This window comes from Pseudorca crassidens, chromosome 13 (genome assembly GCF_039906515.1).
Source record: "Pseudorca crassidens isolate mPseCra1 chromosome 13, mPseCra1.hap1, whole genome shotgun sequence".
Classification (NCBI taxonomy): Eukaryota; Metazoa; Chordata; class Mammalia; order Artiodactyla; family Delphinidae; genus Pseudorca; species Pseudorca crassidens.
In genome coordinates, this window is record NC_090308.1 from 7,038,115 (window position 1) to 7,057,500 (window position 19,386).

The following is a 19,386-nucleotide window of genomic DNA, read 5'->3' on the forward strand; positions in this document are numbered from 1 at the left end:
GCTTTTTTGAATTAACTTTTATTGGAGTACAGTAGCTTTTATTTTTTTAATATTTATTTATTTAGTTTTGGCAGCGTCAGGTCTTAGTTGCGGGACACAGGCTCTTCATTGCGGAGCGCAGGCTTCTCTCTAGTTGTGGCTTGTGGGCTCCAGAGCTCATGGGCTCAGTAGTTGTGGCGTGAGGGCTTAGTTGCCCCGCGGCCTGTGGGATCTTAGTTCCCCGACCAGGGATCGAACCTGTGTCCCCTGCATTGGCAGGCGGATTCTTAACCACTGCGCCACTAGGGAAGTCCCTACATACCACTTTTATTACTCCCGCTTTATAGAAGAGGAGAAACGATCACAGAAATAAGTAATTTACCCCAGGCCATCCTATGTGGAAGCCATTCGGACCGGGTGGGGGGGGGGCAGACCTTGGTAACCAAATAGACATGAGTGACAAGGATGACCCCTGGGTGAAAGGCACAGACATCACTGACAGAGTCCATACGGATGAGGAAGCCAAAAACAGCACCTCAGCCACTAGAGAACGTGAACCACACTCCTCAGTGAATCCAGCCCGTCTCCTTCTAACACTCCCACACGCTGTAGGCTCCAGGCAAACGGTCCCCGTCAAAACTCAGCCAGGCTTTTTTCTTCCCTGTCTCTGAAATGTCCCAGCACGTCACACCTCTCTTGTGTGTGTGTGTCTTGTAATGTGACTCACCACCTCCCACACTAGGTTGTGAGCACACTGAAGACAAGAGCTTAGAGTCAACAATCCTAACTACCACCCCGCCTCCCCCCATGGCCTAGAACCTTCCCTGGTACACAACAGGTGCTTACTGTCTCATGAGTGAGCAAGTGAATGCATCAATTGGATTCAGTGCTCTTATCTGCCTGCTGTGTATCTACACGATGTAGTAAAAATGAATGGGAAGTTACGTTTTGAAAAAAAAAATTGTAATGGAGATCAAACCATTTCTATGATTGAAGTGTCAATCCCATTTAAATAAAAAAGTTCTTTGCTATGATTCATTGAGCCTTCTTCCTAGTTGCAATCTGAGAACTCTGTACCCGCATCGGAGTGGGGTGGGGGGCAGCGATGGAGGAGGGGGAAAGGGGCTCACGCCCCAGGTGGGCCAGTCCCCTGCTGTGAAGCCGGACCTCAGGCCCTCAGCCAAGTCCCAGTGAGGATGGGGCGGAGGGAAGGGGATAAAATGAGACACATACATGCCGTGTTCAGCACACTGTCTGCCCGCAGTAAGTGCCAAACAAATGGTTCCTGTTTGTACCAGCAGCAGTTGTGACTGGTCTTGGCCGACTCTTAATTTAGGCAGGTCAGTTACCTCCTTCGTGGGTTTTCCTCTGTAAAATGCGGACAGTGATACACTGTCACATCTTCCTCACTGTATTATGAAAATACAGCTAGACTTCGTGAATATTCAAGACAGTTGTGAAAAGAAGTGTGTTCCATGGTCTGAAAACAAATGAGAAGCACGGCAGCCCCGGATCAGTAATTTCTGGAATCACGAGATCACAGGGAGAAAAGCTCTGGTACCCGTTCTGCTCCTTGGTCACCACGCATGGATCTGTTCACAAGCCGAGGCCACCACCTCTGCAGATTTATCCTGGAGACACCTCCGGTGCCTGCCCAGCCGGTGCTTCACGTGGGACAAGCGGACTCCGCTGAGATCGGATGAACTGGCTCACAGGCCAGACAGGAGCAGCTCTCTAAAGCCACTTCCCAGCTCGCAAGTTGACTATGTTTAATATTCACACAGACTCCTTGTTGGCACAGCGGTCCTGTGAACTGAAACTCCTTTTCTCTTCGCTGACACAGGGTTTCTCAGCCTCAGCGCTGCTGACCTTTGGGGCTGGATAATTCCCAGTTGTGGGGCTGGCCTGAGCACGGCAGGATGCTCAGCAGGGTCCCTGGCCTCTGCCCACCGAGATGCCCGCAGCCCCCGACCCTGTGGTAACAACCCCAAATGTCTCCAGACATTGCCAGTGTCCCCGGAGACCAAACCACTCCCCACTGAGGACCGCTGGCCCGCCGCGTCCCTGCAGTATTGTGTGTTGAGGTGATGTCATTTCACCGACACATCTTCCTTTCAAATTCCCCGTGTGTCCACACAGGAGAGGTTTTTGCCGAGATCCACGGCTACAGACTGTTTTCCTGTCTGGCTGACATCACCTCGTTGACAGCGGTGTGATTCCTGTGCGAAGATGTGCTCTGGAGTGACCATTTCTGGAGAAAGTCCCAGGGTATTCTGGGAGTGAATTTGAACGGCTCTTAGCCGCAGGAGAGATGGCAAATATACACTTAAGGCAATTCAGGAAAAGCTTGCCCCGCACCATCCCATCCACTGCCTGCGGATGAATAGGGGCTGTACTGTCTGGTAACCCGTCAAGAAGGCTCGAATTCACCTAAAACTGAAGCTCAGTTTCTCCAAAACAAAACAACCAAATCTGGGTTTCTGCTTTCCCACCCAAGCTTTTCGATTCTCAACCCCGTCACAGCTCATCTGGGAAGTTTCTAACTGCTATTAAGGTTTTCTGCAAACGAGAAGACAGTGTATATTACTTGTGTAATTAAAAGCATCCTGTCAGATACTTCAGAATTTTTACAGCAAATCACGATTCCAGGTACGAAATGATGTCTCAGGCACAAAAGCCAGCCACATGACCGTTCTCCTACATTGTTTTCCCGGTGCCAACTGGATTGCAGTTTCCAGTATTTAAACTTGCATCACATTTTACATCCTTGGCAAATACCTACAGAATTTAATTTCCTGTTGTCAGTGCCCCTTCTTAAAGAGCTGTGTCTCCCATTCCATGTGAAATGTTGATATAAAACCTCAGTTAGCTGGGGTGAGTGAGGGTTCTTCTTTGGACATAAGTCCAAACTTGGCTCCCAAGCTTCTCCTGGTGGGTCATCAGCAGATGACTAGTACAATGGAGTTCTACCGTGTGTGCTTTTTTTTTTCTTTTTCGGCCTTTTGGCTAAGATCAAGTGTAGTATCTGTTCTTATCAATTTAAATACCATGTGTGCTTTTAACTGACACCAAATTGACTCTTTACACTTGGCTAAGAAGCATGAAAAGACAAGACAAAAGGATACACAGTGCAGACAGTTACATCTGCCCCTGCGCTCAGAAGGTGTGGGTGTGTAGGAGAGCAGCGGTGAATCTGACCCTCCTTCTCTTCTTATTTCCGGCCTCCACATGAGTGTGATTATACTGTATTATTTTTAAACAGCACAGCCCAAATAACACAAATCAGCTACTTCAGCTGGTCCTCAGCCTGAGAAACAGTCATTTGTTTTAGCCCTGGAAGAAAAACTGATTGTATTGGACTTATTGAGAAGTCCATTGGTCTCCAGAATGGCCATCCCCTCGTAAGGAAACTTTAAGGGTTACATCAGTGACTCAGTCCCCTTTGCCATATTCTCTGGGCTGGAGATTGAACCAGGTGTAAGCAGTGATGCCTCGGTCGCTCCCCTATTTCCAGTTGGACAATGTCACCTTCTAAGGGCCCCTTAGAAGGGGCCCTGCCAGTTTCTTGCTGGACAAACGCACTTTCGCCCCATCCCCCTTCTGACTTGGGCATCTCTGACCTGTTCCTTTTGACTTCTTCTCCCTCCGGAATCCATGAAAGGAGAAATATCCTTTACATGCACTACATTTTGTATTGTCTCTAATGTATCAACTTGTTCAATAGCCAACCACGTGGGTAAAGTTCTGTCCGCCCACCCTCCTCCTCTTATACACCATCTCTCTGTTCCCTTCTCACTTTTCCTTCTTCTTTACTTCCGTAATTCAGCTTTGCTTCAGCCCACTGTCTAGCTGGCACTTTGCAGGAGCCTCGGATGCAAAGGAGAGCACTTTGCAGCCCAGAGCCCAGGAACACAAGCCCAAGGGTAGCAGACGAAGATGCACAAATCCACAGAAGGCCAAGGTCAAAGGTAAACATTCTAGAATTCTCCACCTTGAAAAAGACAATTGCTCACAACTGAATGAGTGCTGGCATAACACTGGCCACCATACAAACCTTTCAAGGGCATTCACAGACACCAGGTTTGCTATAATTCGGACTTGACATAAAATTAGTACAGCGGCATAGCCTTTGCTTTCAAACGTGAGGTAGGTTTTTCCAGCAGAAGGTATCCTGGGAATTTGCAGGACACAAATAAATGTTAAAAGAAAATCCCTTGATTAGAAATATAGGAAATATCTTTCTGAAAAAAATAGTATGTTCATACCTGTCACCTGCTAGGAGTTAATAAATGTGTCTTGAATGAATGGGTAAACTTACTTGGGTAAATGAGTACATTTTTCCCTGAATAGGAAAAGAAATTCCTGTATATCTTAAGTCTTATCCTGCATTCTAACTGCACAGAGATCACAGAACAAGGAAATGTATCTTCACTTTGAGGAAGGAGGCATTGAGACCTTCCCTGGTTCTTTCGTTCTTTTCTTAAAACGCATAATCTAAACATACCTTTTTTTAAAAAAAAAATAAATTTATTTATTTATTTTTTGGCTGCGTTGGGTCTTCGTTGCTGCACGCGGGCTTTCTCTAATTGTGGCAAGCGGGGGCTACTCTTCGTTGCGGTGCGTGGGCTTCTCATTGCGGTGGCTTCTCTTGTTGCGGATCATGGGCTCTAGGCGTGCAGGCTTCAGTGGTTGTGGCGTGTGGGCTCAGTAGTTGTGGCTTGCAGGCTCTAGAGCGCAGGCTCAGTAGTTGTGGCGCACAGGCTTAGTTGCTCCGCGGCATGTGGGATCTTCCCAGACCAGGGCTCGAACCTGTGTCCCTTGCATTAGCAGGCAGATTCTTAACCGCTGCGCCACCAGGGAAGTCCTAAATATACCTTTGTGAGTGTATCTCTTCTTTTAAGACAACAGCAACATCTGGTTAGAGTTAGTAGTACTCATAGCAGTCATGTATCAAGCACGTGTGTCCCAGCCACTGTGCTAAGAACTTCTCAGACACCATCTCATTTGCTTTTCTCTTCCACCCCTCTGAACCGGTTGACTTCATCTGACCCAGGAAGAAAGAGACCCTTGAAGAGACTGATTTGCTCAAGGTCACCCAGCTAGGAAGTGGCCTCACCCACCTCCTTGGAGGCTGAGCTCAGGGTTCTGGACCCCCTCACTGAAAAGCCCTTCCTTCGGGGACAGGGATGCAAAGATTTGTTTCGCCTGCATCCTTAACCTCAAAACGAGTGCATCATTCCAGGTGAACAGTTTATGCTGCAGGATTATTTACTCACCCAGTTAACCAAGTTCAGTCAACTGGCTCTAATCCAGATTTTTAAAAATATATCAGAATCCAACACTGTGACTCCCCATATCCCCATAGGTGCACGAAAGCAAATACGTGGAAGACATTGGTGAGCAAGTGCAGTGTGACTGAAGACTGAGTTTCAGAAAGACACCAGCTGATGCTGTCAGCAGTTTCCCTTCCCCAGCTTTTATCCAAGTTCCGTGTTGTCCCTTCACAGCGGGGTAACACAGTACTCTTTTCAACCAAGTAGTCGGCGGTTTTATTGGTTGTCGTTTTATTTATCCAAGATTGTGATTGTTCTAACTAATGTTTTATCACTTCCTTGAAGAAATCGATCATTGGGTTTCATAGATAAAGGCAGAGTAACGCAGTTTATAAAATAACCAAAATATGTCCCTAAATTCCACTATTTTAACAGTAACCCTGCTGCCAAGACAACAGACGCTAATATTCTTATCAGTGTCTTTTGTATCCTGTAGGAAAGAGTTCACTAGTATAATAAGATAGAACTATTTGGGTATTTCTCTGTGACCCCACCACCACCACTGCTGTTTCGGGTAATATTTGAAGGATGATTATGTCAGAGGAAATACTGTGAATCTAGACAAAGACAAGCTGTGTAAAGGAAACACGCAGTAAAGAAAATCTATAGTTTACAAACCAAATAGAATTGGAGCACCAGCGCAGAGCTGCCAGATTACCTCCCCTGATGTAATGATGTGATCTCTTCACATCAAATGTCCTCTGAAAGGAAAGGGGCCCCTGCCTGGACACTAGGCGATTGTCCGGGAGCCAGTCCGTTCCCGGAAGAGACCAGGGGGACTTGGGTCCCTGAACCGTGGACCGAGAGATGCTCCAGATGTGAAACAGTGCAGCTTTCATCACGTCACGTGGGCGGCGCTGGGCAGATAGCGAAGAACGGGGAAACTGGGCACAGGATGGAAGCGTCCTGGGAGGTGGGGAAGGATTCCCAAACTCATCCTCCACCCTCAAGAGTCAAATTTCAGTCTTTCAAACAAATCAGTTAGGAGAGAAGGAAACCAAAATGAAAAAGAGAATTTTCTTCATAACTGTGTGCTTCTGAAGTGCAGTGCTGTTCATCTGAAGTCTATTAGATACAATTAGAACCCAGCTATCCTTGTCTCGAGCATGCTTTAGGATAATTGCTTTGATGTGCCCATAAAACATATTAACAATAACTCGCTGCTGAGATTTTATGTAGAACTTGGGATGCCTACAGTCTTAAAAGGATGCATAGGAAATGTGGGGGGAAAAGCAAAATTATAAACTGTCCGAAGGGAGAGATTGAAGTTCAGCTACCTTAAGTTCCAATGAAAAGTAGGCATGATCATGAACTCTATCTGCCTACCACCATAGTTAGGATGCCCCTGCCGTAGATGCCAGCAAGAGAGGAGACAACCAGGGCGGGGGCACCTGCCGTGTGCACAGCCTCACGCCGGGACCCGTCCTCTGGTGGAAAGAGCACTCTTTAAGTAGAGTTTTCTGCTGGGGCTATTTGATACCGGATATGAGTAGACAATTTCCGTCAAATATGAGGGGGGAAAGTCTGCCTCACTGAATGCTGTGCCCCGTGGCAATGAATGTGCTGTCAGTTTCCGCAAAAGCCTCTTTGTGACAGATCACCTCTGACACCATGAATGCCATCACAGCAGAAGCTGTGCCCTTCTTTGTTGTCGGATGTGAAATCCTACAATGCAGAGCTCCGTCCTCCTCCTGCTTTCTTTTTACAATGCTCGTTTGCATTCCCAGTAGCTGGAAGTGATGGTGGAGCCTGGGTGCTTGTAGGATGTATGAGGGATGATTAACAGAGATTCTGACATGTTTCACTTTGAGCAGGTTTGCCAAGTTCCGGATGGTGCCTCTAAGCACCAGTAACTTAAATATCACCCAGCTGAGGACAAAAAGCCACAGTTGCAAAATACGTATCCTGTTGGGTGTGGGGTTTCTGCCAAGATCAATGAGAAGAGCTTGAAGGTCGTGTGATTCCCACATGGAGTTCACGAACTGTGCTCAGTCACGTACCTTTTGAAGTCTGAAGACACATCGAAAGAACTTTTCATTCTTCCATCCATCTCTTCATTCATTCAACTAATGTTTATTTAGGGACTTCTGTGTGTGTCATGTTGTGCTAGGTCCTGAGTTGAGTTGGTTAAGCAGGAAGAGGTAAAAATGTATTCGGGGGAAAATTACATAATCTCTGAAAAAAAGATCTACAGAAACATAGTATTAGATCATAACATTGAAGCAATGTTAAATTCCTGAATATTGTCATTATATTGCAATTACGTAGGAGAATGCCATTGTTCATAGGAGGTGTATATTCAGGGCTAAAGTGTCATGATGTGCACAACTATGAGACAGTTTTGGCAAAAAGTATACATGTGCGTGTGTATACATACACACGCACATATACAATGTATCTACAGTGTATATATATTATGTATAATATATATTATGTGTGTATATGTATCTTTATAAAGAGAGAAAGAAACTTGCAAAATAGTAGCAATTGGTGAATCTAGGTGAAGAGTGTAGGGGTGTTCATTATATTTATCTTGCACTTTTTCTATAGTGTTTAAACTTTTCACAACAAATATTTAGAGGAAAATTCATCATCTCTAGCTTTAAGGAGCTTACAATCTGGAGATCAATTTTCTTTTTCTAATAAAAGGGAAAAGAGGGGAAGATTAGATTTAAAACACAGGGTCACAAGTCACTTGAAGGATGTTGAAACTATTAAGTCAAGACTGGGAATCTTCGGTGAGGAGGTCTTGGGGGCCCGTGCCAGCCATACCCAGAGACTTAAGCGTAAAGAAGGAAGCCCCCTGGCAGACGATGTTGGGTCCAGCTGAGCCCCAGCCTCTACCCGGGGGTCCAGCCGGGTTCCAGCCCACAGTGGGTGCCCTCAGGAAGCAAACACTGCAGGGCTCCACGGAGACCCCCAGCACCTGGAGACGGGCCCCTGCTGTAGACGAGCTCCTCAGAGAAGACGACAGCAATCCAGCGTCTGATCTATCCTATCAGCCCGACCTTCATGCCACAGATGTCTCCAGTCACTACAGAAATGATGGCTGAACAACACCCGAAAGGGTCTTTAGTACTGAGGAAAGCAAAGAGGATGTTTATGAACATAAATCAGAAAGAAGATGGAACAAACACCCTGGCTTTGTCCTTCTTCAGAAGGACTTTACAGAAGGTGATGGAAAAAGACACAGGGATACAGCAGGCAGCCAGGCCTGACCGGACTCCAGGCCCAGGGGCTCTTCCCTGCTGCTGTACAAGGCTCAGCCCCCCTGCGGGGCTAGGAGAGGCCTGAGCTTCTTAAAACGTTCATGAAGTCGACACAAGATGGGGAGGAGAGAATAGCGGCCACGAGGCAGCCTCCTTTCTCCTCTGAGCTTTTCTGAACAGTACCACCACTCATGTCTTCCCCACGTCCTTCCTCTCTAATGGGTTATTTACACTCCCATTTCAGCTTCAGTAGTGTCTCTTGTATTGGTCGCCGCCTTCCCAGGCTCACTGTCACTACTGTGAGGCTTCTAACTGGACGTTCTGAACTCATGCGCCAGCCCCCTTCCCCATCTCTCTCCTATCTGATTCTTAAAGAGCAGCTGTTAGGCCTTCTCACAATGCTGATTCTTGGCTCATGGAAGTACTGTTTTGTGATTTTAAAACATTTAGGGGAATACACACTACTATATATAAAATAGGTAACCAATAAGGACCTACTGTATAGCACAGGGAACTCTACTCAATACTCTGTAATAACCTATAAGGGAAAAGAATCTGAAAAAAAAAAAAAGATACATATGTAGGCATCACTGAGTCACTGTGCTATACACCTGAAACTAACACAACATTGTAAATCAACTATACTTCAAATTATATATACATATATATTATATATGTAATATATATATTATAAAAATAAAGCACTTAGGGGTTATTCAGTTTGGTTCCCCAATTTACGGCTTACTGTCCAGAGTGAGAGCAGGCAGCGGACCTGTACCTCTTCTGTCTCACTATCTTCCTGCTGGAGCTACAGGCAAGAGCCTCTCTCCTACCCTGTTCTAGAAAACTGCCTGCTCTGTTCTATGGAGCCAGATGGGGTGATCAAAGCTCTTGGCAAACACAGCCCAGCGTTCCTAAAGGAAGACAGAGGAAATGGCCCTGATGTCCCAGCAGGGCTCTTGCGTTTAAAGAGAATAAGCCGATGGGAGACACATCTGAGAACAGAACCTGGACAGCCTGCACCAGAGCCAGAGCTCGTTCAGTAAGAGCCCACTCTCTTCACCTTCCATCCTTCACACCCTTTGTCTGAGTTTATCCCTTTGGTATTTATGCCTTCGGATGTACCTTCACACAAGTACAAAAGCATAGTCTGATTGGCTGGAACAGAATTCTAATACATATGTAATCATAGTAAATGACAAAAATAAAATCAATTCTTTTTCCTTTTTTACTCGATTTTTCATACAATGTGCTAGCTTTCTGAAGGCAATGGAATCTTTTTATGATTTAGACATTTTCTTTTTTTAAAGCACTTATTTATTATTTACTTGTTTGTTTGTTTGTTTGTTTATCTGGGCCGGGTCTTCATTGCAGCATGTGGGGTCTTCAGTTGTGGCATGCGGGATCTTTTTTTTTTTTTTCAGTTGTGGCTGAAATAAACATTAGTTGAATGAATGAAGAGATGGGTGGGATCTAGTTCCCTGACCAGGGATCAAACCCAGCGGGCCCTCTGCATTGGGAGTGCAGAGTCTTTGCCACTGGACCACCAGGGAAGTCCTATGATTTAGACATTTTCAACACTGAATACCAACAATGGTTTTCCAGAAATGATAAGTGCAAAGCTATTAGGTTATTTCCAAAAGATTTTTAAACTTGTTTATCCTTTTCCTCTCAGACTGTGGATGATGAGCAGATGACCAACATTACGTGACAGGAACAAAAAACACAATGAATAACCTATGAGCGTTCTTCCCCCTTGGCTGGGCAGCTCCTAACAGGGGAGCTTGGGTGTTGTTGGCTGGAGCGATTGGATACATGGGTCAAGGACACAAAAGAACAGCCAACTGGAAAAGCAAAGTGAACTGGATTGACCTTAAGGGCAGAGATCTTTTTCTCTCCCATAACTGTTTATGGGAGAAAAAAAATCTAGAAAGAGGAGAGCAGAGGAAAGTGGGGTGAGATAGACGAACCCCCATACAAGCTGAAGTCTTGGAGAGTCTGGGGGTTTGGGGTGGGGGAGAGGGAATTAGAAGCAATTCCCCTGTGAGCTGTTGAGATTTTGAGAGTAAAGAGAATGGGAAAGAGGACTTTAAGAAGAATTTGAGTGTTTTGAATGTGCCCCTTTAGAGACAACAGTCAAGCCTTAAGTTACTTTGAATTATCGTATTTCTTCTGAATGGGATTTTCACCAGAGACAGGCCATAAGATGAACGAGGACTGATGACTTTATGCAGATTAAAAGGGCAAGATAAGGGAGATCAGCTCAGTGCTTTGTGACCACCTAGAGGGATGGGATAGGGAGGGTGGGAGGGAGACGCAAGAGGGAGGAGATATGGGGATATATGTATATATATAGCTGATTCACTCTGTTATACAGCAGAAACTAACACACCACTGTAAAGCAATTATACGCCAATAAAGATGTTAAAATATATATATATATATATATATAGAAAAAAAGGAAGAAAAAAGTGCAAGATAAGAGTAAAATTAATTTAGGAAAATTGGCTTAGGCCCCCGTGTTCCCCCAGGGAAGCGTCAATGTCTGACTCCCAGAGGGAACTTTGTTCCTGGGTGTGGAAAGAAAGACCGATTCACCAGGAAATGGCCAGTGTGAAAATTCAGATTCAGGGATCCTTGTAAAAGGTATTTTAATGTGGACCAGAAGATCTTTCTAACATTGCAAACCACTTCCTAACCCATATGTGACCAGGGCCTAAGAGGTCATTCTGATTTCTTAGTTCATGTTTTCCTTGGTATTTCGTCCTACTGTGATTTCTAAAAATGTATCAACTGATTCTCCACCCCGCTTCCCAGCTTTCTTTTTAAGTAACACCCTTCTTAAGCAACACTTCACCTATACAAGATCTGAGAGAAGGAAATCTTAGAGAAGCCAACACAGTCACAGTCACATTCTCTGAAATTCATGTGGGTTAGTCACACTGAGTTGGGCAAGCACTTCTTAGGCCTCAGTTTACGCTGACAAGCTTGGTCATCAGGCTTCTTAAGTAGTCATCTTCAGAAAATAAAGGGTTTTTAAAGGAATAAGAGTGGCCCTTGGTGCTCTGCTCATGTTCAGGGTTCAAAGGAATAGATGGATAGAAGAGTGGATGGATGGGTGGATACTGGGTGGGGGAGGGGATGGATGTTGGGTGGATGTTGGGTGGGGGAGGGGATGGATGTTGGGTGGATGTTGGGTGGAGTGAATGGATGTTGGGTAGATGTTGGATGGAGTAGTGGATGCATGTTTCCCTCAACAGCCAGTTTTGGGGTGAGGTGAGGGTGGGAGATGGGATGTGGGGACAGAGAGTTCCCCTGGCAGTAAAGAGGACAAGCAGGCAGGCAGGCTAAGGGCTGGGCTCTTTATGAAGGTAGAACGTGGACAGACAGCACTCAGTGTTTCCAGGCCAGACTTGAAAAGCAGCTGCAGGCGCTGAACATTCCATAGACTCTTATGGCCAGATTTCAAGTGTGAGTCCGCTGTACCTACAAAGGACTTTTGTTCCCATCAAAGAATGTACCTCTTACCCAGTTGGTTTTTAATTGCTCCCCAGCACCCAGGTGACCCATGTTTCTCCTGTGGCCTTTTCTCAGCCAGTTGTCAGTGAAGGGGAAAGGCACAGACTGAAAAGGGGTTTGAACCAATGGTGCTAACCGCCAGCCCCAGGAAGCCCCACCCCCATCCTAGCCTCTGGAGCCATCATTTCTGTTTGGCCTGGGCTCTGTCCTCTCCCGCCCTCTCTGTGTTCTCCCTACTTTGCCGCCCAGAGGCTGCCATCTGGCCTTTCCCATTCCTCCCGCACCTGCAGGACCTGGGAAACAATCCCCAGGGCTCAAGTTTGTGGTGTCAGTCACTGCCTTTGTTGGAACATGAAGGGATCCTTCTGGAATGAGTGAATCTGTCAGTCATTCTTCATTTCAATTACCATCTTAGAAGTAATTCTGAAACTATTACTCAGGGACCTTGGCCATAAGAACTTTATAAAATTCTGGAGCCATTACAACTGTCTGTTTCCCTAGAGTGATTCATGGTAACTTTAAAAGTGCAAAGGGCCTGTCATGGGCTAAATTGTGTCCCAACGTCAAATTCATATGACGAAGTCCTAAGCCCCAATACCGCAGAATGTGGCTATATTTGAAGATAGATACTTTAAAGAGGTAATTAAGTTAAAATGAATCACCAGGGTGGGTCCTGATCTGATATGATTGGTGACCTTTTTAGAAGAGGTGATAAGGACACAGACACAGCGGGACAAGCATGTGAAGACGCAGGGAGCAGAGGGCCTTCCACAAGCCAAGGAGAAGCCAGCTCTGCTGACACCTTGATCTCAGACTTACAGCTTTCGATTGTTTAAGTACCACCCCCAGGTCTATGGTGCTTTATGATGGTAGCAAACAAGCACAGGGACTGAATACCCACATGCAGGGGAAAACAGAAGGCTTTTCGCCCTCATCCTATAGGAGCGGGAAGGGGAGGGGAGGAGTGGGGGGCAGGCCAAGAGGAAAGAGAGAGGCCCCGTCCCCAGGAAAGTGACCGGGGCTCACAGCAGAAAGACCCCTGTGAGATCCCGCCTGCAATATTTTACAGCCGAGCGGAAGCCCCAGCTGAAGAGAGTAGGGTAACGTTTAGAGGCAGAACCACGTTTACACACCCACAGCACTACAGACGATAGGTGAATGCAAAGAGGGAAAAAATATAAAAAGTAGACTCCAAAATGCAAAATGCATTGAGTCTGAGCCCATCTTGCGAAGGGGAAGCTGGCTTTTGCCGCATCTACAGGGTCTCATGAGCGTCACCCCACTCCCCAGTCTGGAAGGCACGAGGCCTCGGCAGGTGTGGCGGTCTCAGCCTTGGACCAAGAATCGAAGCCGTGGCTTCTGGATCAACTCCCTTCAAACTGGCAGCACGGTTCTGCTTTCCACTTAACTCCTGTCACACCTCTGCTTGAGCATCTCGAAAAGGAAGAAATGGAGCTAGCTGGTCTCTAAGGATGCTTTTGTACTAAAATTCTATGGTTTTGACTCATAATGATGATTCTTAGTGAGTCAACAAGAAAAAGGCTAAATTATGTTCTGAATATTCTAGTTAAGAAAACAGGCAGGTGTGAACTCTATTGTATAAATGTCTCCATCAGAGTTATTTGAATTTGAAAGCCATTTTGTCGTTTAAAGATGTAAACATGGAGAAATTTTAGTGGAGCTTCTCATCCTCGGCGATTCTAAATAGGGACTAGCCGTGCCTGTCTTTGTAACATTACTTCTTCAGGACCCTCTTGGCACAAGGAGATTGTGTGTGGCGCATTTCCCAGGTCGGACAGTTCCACTGTCTGAAACAGCAAGTTGTTATATTAGTGTGTTTAATAGTACTTAAAGTTGACCTGCCACACATAGTTCCAGTTTTCTTTCAGAAGTAGGGTTATCCAAGAAAACAAAAACTGGGTATTTATAAGGCAGTTAGCATCTCCCTCCCTAAGAAGTCAGTGGTTTCCAAATATCAAGAATCTGTAGTCTTCTACATCCATCTTACATTTATTTTAAAATTGTAGTTACTTCAAAGCTACAGCAGAGGAATTTGAAGATTGTATCTCTGTCCATTTTCTCTTAGCTAAAGACACATTTACTTCTTGTTTAAATATTTACAAAAGTGACCTCTCCATGTCTGCAGAGACCACCAGCTCCATCTGCCCTGCAGGGTGCAGGACAGACCCCAGGATGGGAGGGAGCTGGTCGGGAGTGAAGAAACATCCCCTTCTCTAGGGACTTCCATCCACTTACACCTCACTTCCCATCACTGCTCCGGACCCCAGGCTCTTCTTTCCTATGTTTTGTTGGTTCCAGTTTCGTGTTTTGTTGGTTCCTTTTCATTCCGTGATGAATATTCTCACTTAAAGGAAGAGAATAATTCTCTCAGTCTGGAACCTTGAACCTCTGCTTTTCTTTGGGATTTCCTGCAGTAAGGAGACACCCTCGGACATCCTGCTGACCGAGGCAATGCCGGGAGTCATCCAGGTCCCACTCACCCAAAAAGGGAAGCCTCTGACCCTTCCTCTGTTTTCTCTCAGCAGAGCACAAATACTTCTGTTTCCCATTACTCATTCAACAAACGTTCGTCAGAGGTTTATTATGTTTAGGTAGAGTCATAGAAAGTTGGAGTTCCAAGGAATTTTAAAAATAAGCTGGACCAATGCCTTCATTTTGTGGTGAGAAAACCAAAGCTCTGAGACCAGTGACTTGCCCGACATAGAGATCATGAAGTCTTCTAGTGATGGACAAAACTGGGAAGCAGTTGGCTACATCCTGGCCTGAGCGTACTGGGGCTGACGTCTTTTTCTGCTGGCTGTGGCTTCAGGAAGGGCCGAGGGGAGGGTGGTGCTGCCCCAGGCCTCTGTGCTCACCCCGTTCCTACGTCGAATGAATGCCACCTCCCCACCCAGGCTCCCTGGGCCTGGACTGACCTGACATTCCTCCACTGCATCGTGCTTCCTCAGCTGTAAACAGGGAGCTGGGCTCAGATGCTCCCAATGGCACATGCACGGTTCAGCATGGAGAACTTCTTTACCTATAGACCGTCCTTCTCCAGCCCAGCAGAATTGGCATCACCTGGGAACTGGGTAGAAAGGTAAGTTCTCAGGCCCCGCCCAAACCTACTGGATCAGAAACTCTGGGGGTGGGTGCGGCCCAGAACTCTGTGATGTTACCAGCCCTACGGATAATTCTGGTGTACGCTGAAAGTCTGAGAACCGCTGCTCTAATATAAATAAAGGACCGAGTTGGCAGGCTGCGTGGGAATCGGGCCTCATCACTTCACTACGGGGAAGATGATAAACAGGGACCAGGACTTCTTCAAAAATCATTAGAGCAAGTACATTTTCACAGGCAATTTAAAAACATGTCGTGTCTTCCATTTATTTTACTGTGGTTAAATAATCTTGATTTTTTAAAAGAACAGCAGTGTAGTTAACCAGGCCTCTCTCTCTGATTAAATGTACAATACACAAAAAGCTTTCAGAGATAGTCACACAATAATTAACTTACAGAGATCTGTGCAAATTATTTTTCAAAGCCATGTCATGGAGTTTCTCGGGGTGGGTGGTGACTTATAAAAACAAAATGACTTTAGATTTAAGTAGCTAGACTATATACTTAGTCACAGTATTGTGAGAATAAATATTGTCTTTTTTGTAATTTCATTTTTTACTTGAAGTATAGTTGATTTACAGTGTTTCAGGTGTACAGCAAAGTGATTCAGGTATATCTACATACCTATATCTATCTATATAGATAGACAGAGATATGTTCTGTTTTTTCAGATTCTTTTCCATTATAGGTTATTACAAGATACTGAGTAGAGTTCCCTGTGCTGTATAGTAGGTCCTTGTTGTTTATTTCATATATAGTAGTGTGTATCTGTGAATCTCAAATCCCTAATTTCCCCCAACCCTTTGCCCTTTGGTAACCATAAATCTGTTTCCTATGTCTGTGAGTCTATTTCTGTTTTGTAAATAATTTCCTTTGTATCATGTTTTTAGATGCCACCTATAAGTGATATCATACGATATTTGTCCTTCTCTGTCTGACTTCACTGCCTATGGTCATCTGTAGGTCCATCCATGTTGCTGCAAATGGCATTATTTCACTCTTTTTAAAAAACTTTTTATTGAAATGTAGCTGATTTACAATGTTGTGTAAGTTTCAGGTGTATAGCAAAGTGACTCGGTTATACATATATACGTATACATATATATTCTGTTTTTTTCAGATTCTTTTCCATTATAGCTTATTACAAGGTATTGAGTAGAGTTCCCTGTGCTATACAGTAGGTTCTTATTGGTTATCTATTTTATATATAGTGTTTCATTCTTTTCTATGGCTGAATAAATATTATCTTTTTTCTTAAAAGGCAAGTCGAACACCCCTAACAGTTTGCAGTTATGTGCAATCATATTCTGTAGCTCATTTTGTAATACAAAAAGCTGACTAAGGTTTCTAGCCGTGATGTTATTTGGACAAAGATGAGCCCTGGGCTATGAAATGTGAGGCGGGATGTCCTTTTGAGCAGCGGCCCTGGGTTATATCAAGGCAGGAGAATGCCTTGTGTCTGGGTGAAAATCACCTCACCTCCCACTTTCAGGGCCATTTTTTATATTTCAGTGTAGTGATAGTCAAGCTATATATTGAAAGTTTGTTTTTGTTTGTTCATTTTGGTTTTTAACTCTAAGAAATAAGTCCTGCTCCGGGGATGTGACCCAGGGCCCACACCTCATTGCTTTCAGGTGAAGAAAAAATGTTGGTTTTTAGTTGAATGAAGGGACTTAGCAAATGTGGGAACAGCCCCGCTGTAAAAGAATTAAAGAATTCAAGTGGTGCCACTGTTGCTTTCTTTTTCCGGAGAAAAAAAAGTGTTTGAACTTGGAGCTTTGGAAAGTGGCTACGTGTGCAGTGGGCACCAGGCTACCTTCGCCCTTGGATCGTCACGGTTCCCTGCTGAGTCGGCGTCCTGCTTCCCCGAGCTCCTCCCACACGAGGCAGGCTGCGTGGCTCTGCAAGCCCTGCGGGCCCCGCCCTACCCCACCTCCCCGCCCCGCGCCGGGCAGGCAGCCTCCCTGCTCTCAGCAGAAGCATCCCTGCTCATCACTGCGGTTCTGCGTCTGCACTGAGGGACTGAGTCCACATCTGAGGGAGGCGTCCAAGGAACCTGCTGAATAACCCCGCTTCGTGGTCCTCAAGGGCGTCTTCAGGTAGAAGGAGTGCACTGAGCACAAGCTCGATGTCATCACGACGCTTTCATCAGACCAGCGCCCTGAACTACCCGCCTGCGTTCATTCAGGCGCCCGCTGGAGAAACAGCCCCAACCTGGAAAGAGTGGTCACACTCAGCCTCGCAAAGTGCTCCTGCTTGGACTTCCCTGGTGGCGCAGTGGTTGAGAGTCCGCCTGCCGATGCAGGGGACGCGGGTTCGTGCCCCGATCTGGAAGGATCCCACATGCCGCGGAGCGGCTGGGCCCGTGAGCCATGGCCGCTGAGCCTGCGCGTCCGGAGCCTGTGCTCCGCAGCGGGAGAGGCCACAGCAGTGAGAGGCCCGCGTACCGCAAAAAAAAAAAAAAAAAAAAAAAAAAAAAAAAAAGTGCTCCTGCTCTTGGAGATGCGGCTGCTCTGCCAGGCCACGGCCAGCCTCCTCATCGCCAAATCCAGTGCTCAACTCCCGACCCCGTCTTCCTGGAGGACAGCTGATCGCGCCCCCCCTCCAGGCTCCAGGACACCGTACCCTCGGGCGGTTTTCTTCCTGCCTCGTTCATCTCTCTGTCCTCTTCCCTGTTCCTTCCCTCCCCCCAGCCTCTTACTGCTGGGGGCCCAGGGCTCAGTTCCCACCCCTCTAACCTCCCTGCTCTCACTCCGCACTGAGCACGGCCAGAATCAGCAAGCCAGAAACTCAGATAAACAACTACTAATTCCGTAGTGTAGGTATGTCCCCAGTATTGCGTGGTGCCCAGTATTTACATGGCTAACAAGTAAGTGTCGCACGAAATGTACCGCTGGAAACTCTTCATCCGCATTCAAGTGTAATTCAGCCTCCCGTGTTTCATCCGCCAACCCTCAGATGATCTCATCCAGTCTCGTGGCTTTCGATGCCACCTAGACGCCGACTACTCCCAGACGTCTATCTTCAGCCTGGATCTTCTCTCCAGAACTTTACACTCCCACTGCCAACGCCCCACTTCCACAAGGATAATTAACAGACGTCTCTACCTCAACATGTCACAAACAATGCTAATCTTTACCGAAATACCTGCTCTACTCACAGGTAATTTCGTCCCCGAATTTGCTCAGCCGAAACCTCAAGCACAAACCTCGATTCCACTCGTTCTTCAGGCCCCACGTCCAGTCCCTCAGGAAGTCCACTGGTTCTGGCTGGTCTGCACCAGCATCTGTTGCTGGATCACTACAAACACCTCCTGCTCATGCGCCTGCTTGGTCCGTGCCCCATACGGCTTCTCCTCAACACACCAGCAAGAGTGATTCTTTAAAACCTCAGTCATGTCATGTCACTTTCCAGCCCACCGCAAGGCTCCCCAAACCACTCAGCATAAAACCCAGAGGTCTTTACACCGTCCTGCAGAGCCCCACGGCCCAGCACCCCATGCCCCTCCGACATTATCTCATCTGCGGCCCTCCTTGTTCCTCTAACAAGCCAGCATGTCCTGCCACGGACCCTGGTCCTGGCGTTCACTCCTTCCCCTTGGAAGGCTCTTCACTTGGGGACACATCCGCCTGGACCACCCCTAGATCCCCCAATCTTTGCTCAGTCCCACCTTCCCAGTGAAGCTTGCACTGACCCCCTGCTTCACATTCCCACCACTCACCACCCCCCACACTGCAGACACTCCTTGCCTGACTTTTCATTTTTCCATAAATATCCAGTTCTAGCATATCATAAACATTTATTACAATTATCACTTGTTTTCAGACCCTTCCCCTTAGAAAGTTCCACAACCGCAGGAATCCTTGTTTGGTTCCCTCGTGTACCTGGCACCTGGCGGAGGGCTGGCCTCACAGTGGGCAGACATAGTGTTGAATGAATGAATGGATGGTTGAATGAATCACAGAGGTGACTGCAGGAAACACAGATCCAGGTCAGCCCATGTTCCTTCCAGAGCACAATTCACTGGATGGAACAGAAGAGAAATCACTTGCAGAACTTAAATCGCCCTTCGACTCCTTCCTTCCCACTCCCTCTCTGTCCCTCGCAGTTAGATGCGGGCAGGTTAAATGCAAATAAGACGCAGTTGCCCTGCACCTCCAGGTGGGCAGAGTCCCAGGGAAGCCATCCCAGCAGTTTCCTAAGACAAACCTTCTCGAGGCCAATCA

The 19,386-nt window shown here is 46.4% G+C and overlaps 1 protein-coding gene and 1 pseudogene across 16 annotated transcripts in view; both read left to right on the plus strand.

Moving 5' to 3' along the window:
* LOC137204361 (E3 ubiquitin-protein ligase parkin) overlaps positions 1-19,386 on the plus strand; it is a 1,432,750-nt gene that overhangs the window by 1,277,492 nt on the left and 135,872 nt on the right. The gene's annotated exons all lie outside the window — the stretch shown is intronic.
* Positions 2,966-3,062, plus strand: LOC137205128 (U2 spliceosomal RNA; annotated as a pseudogene).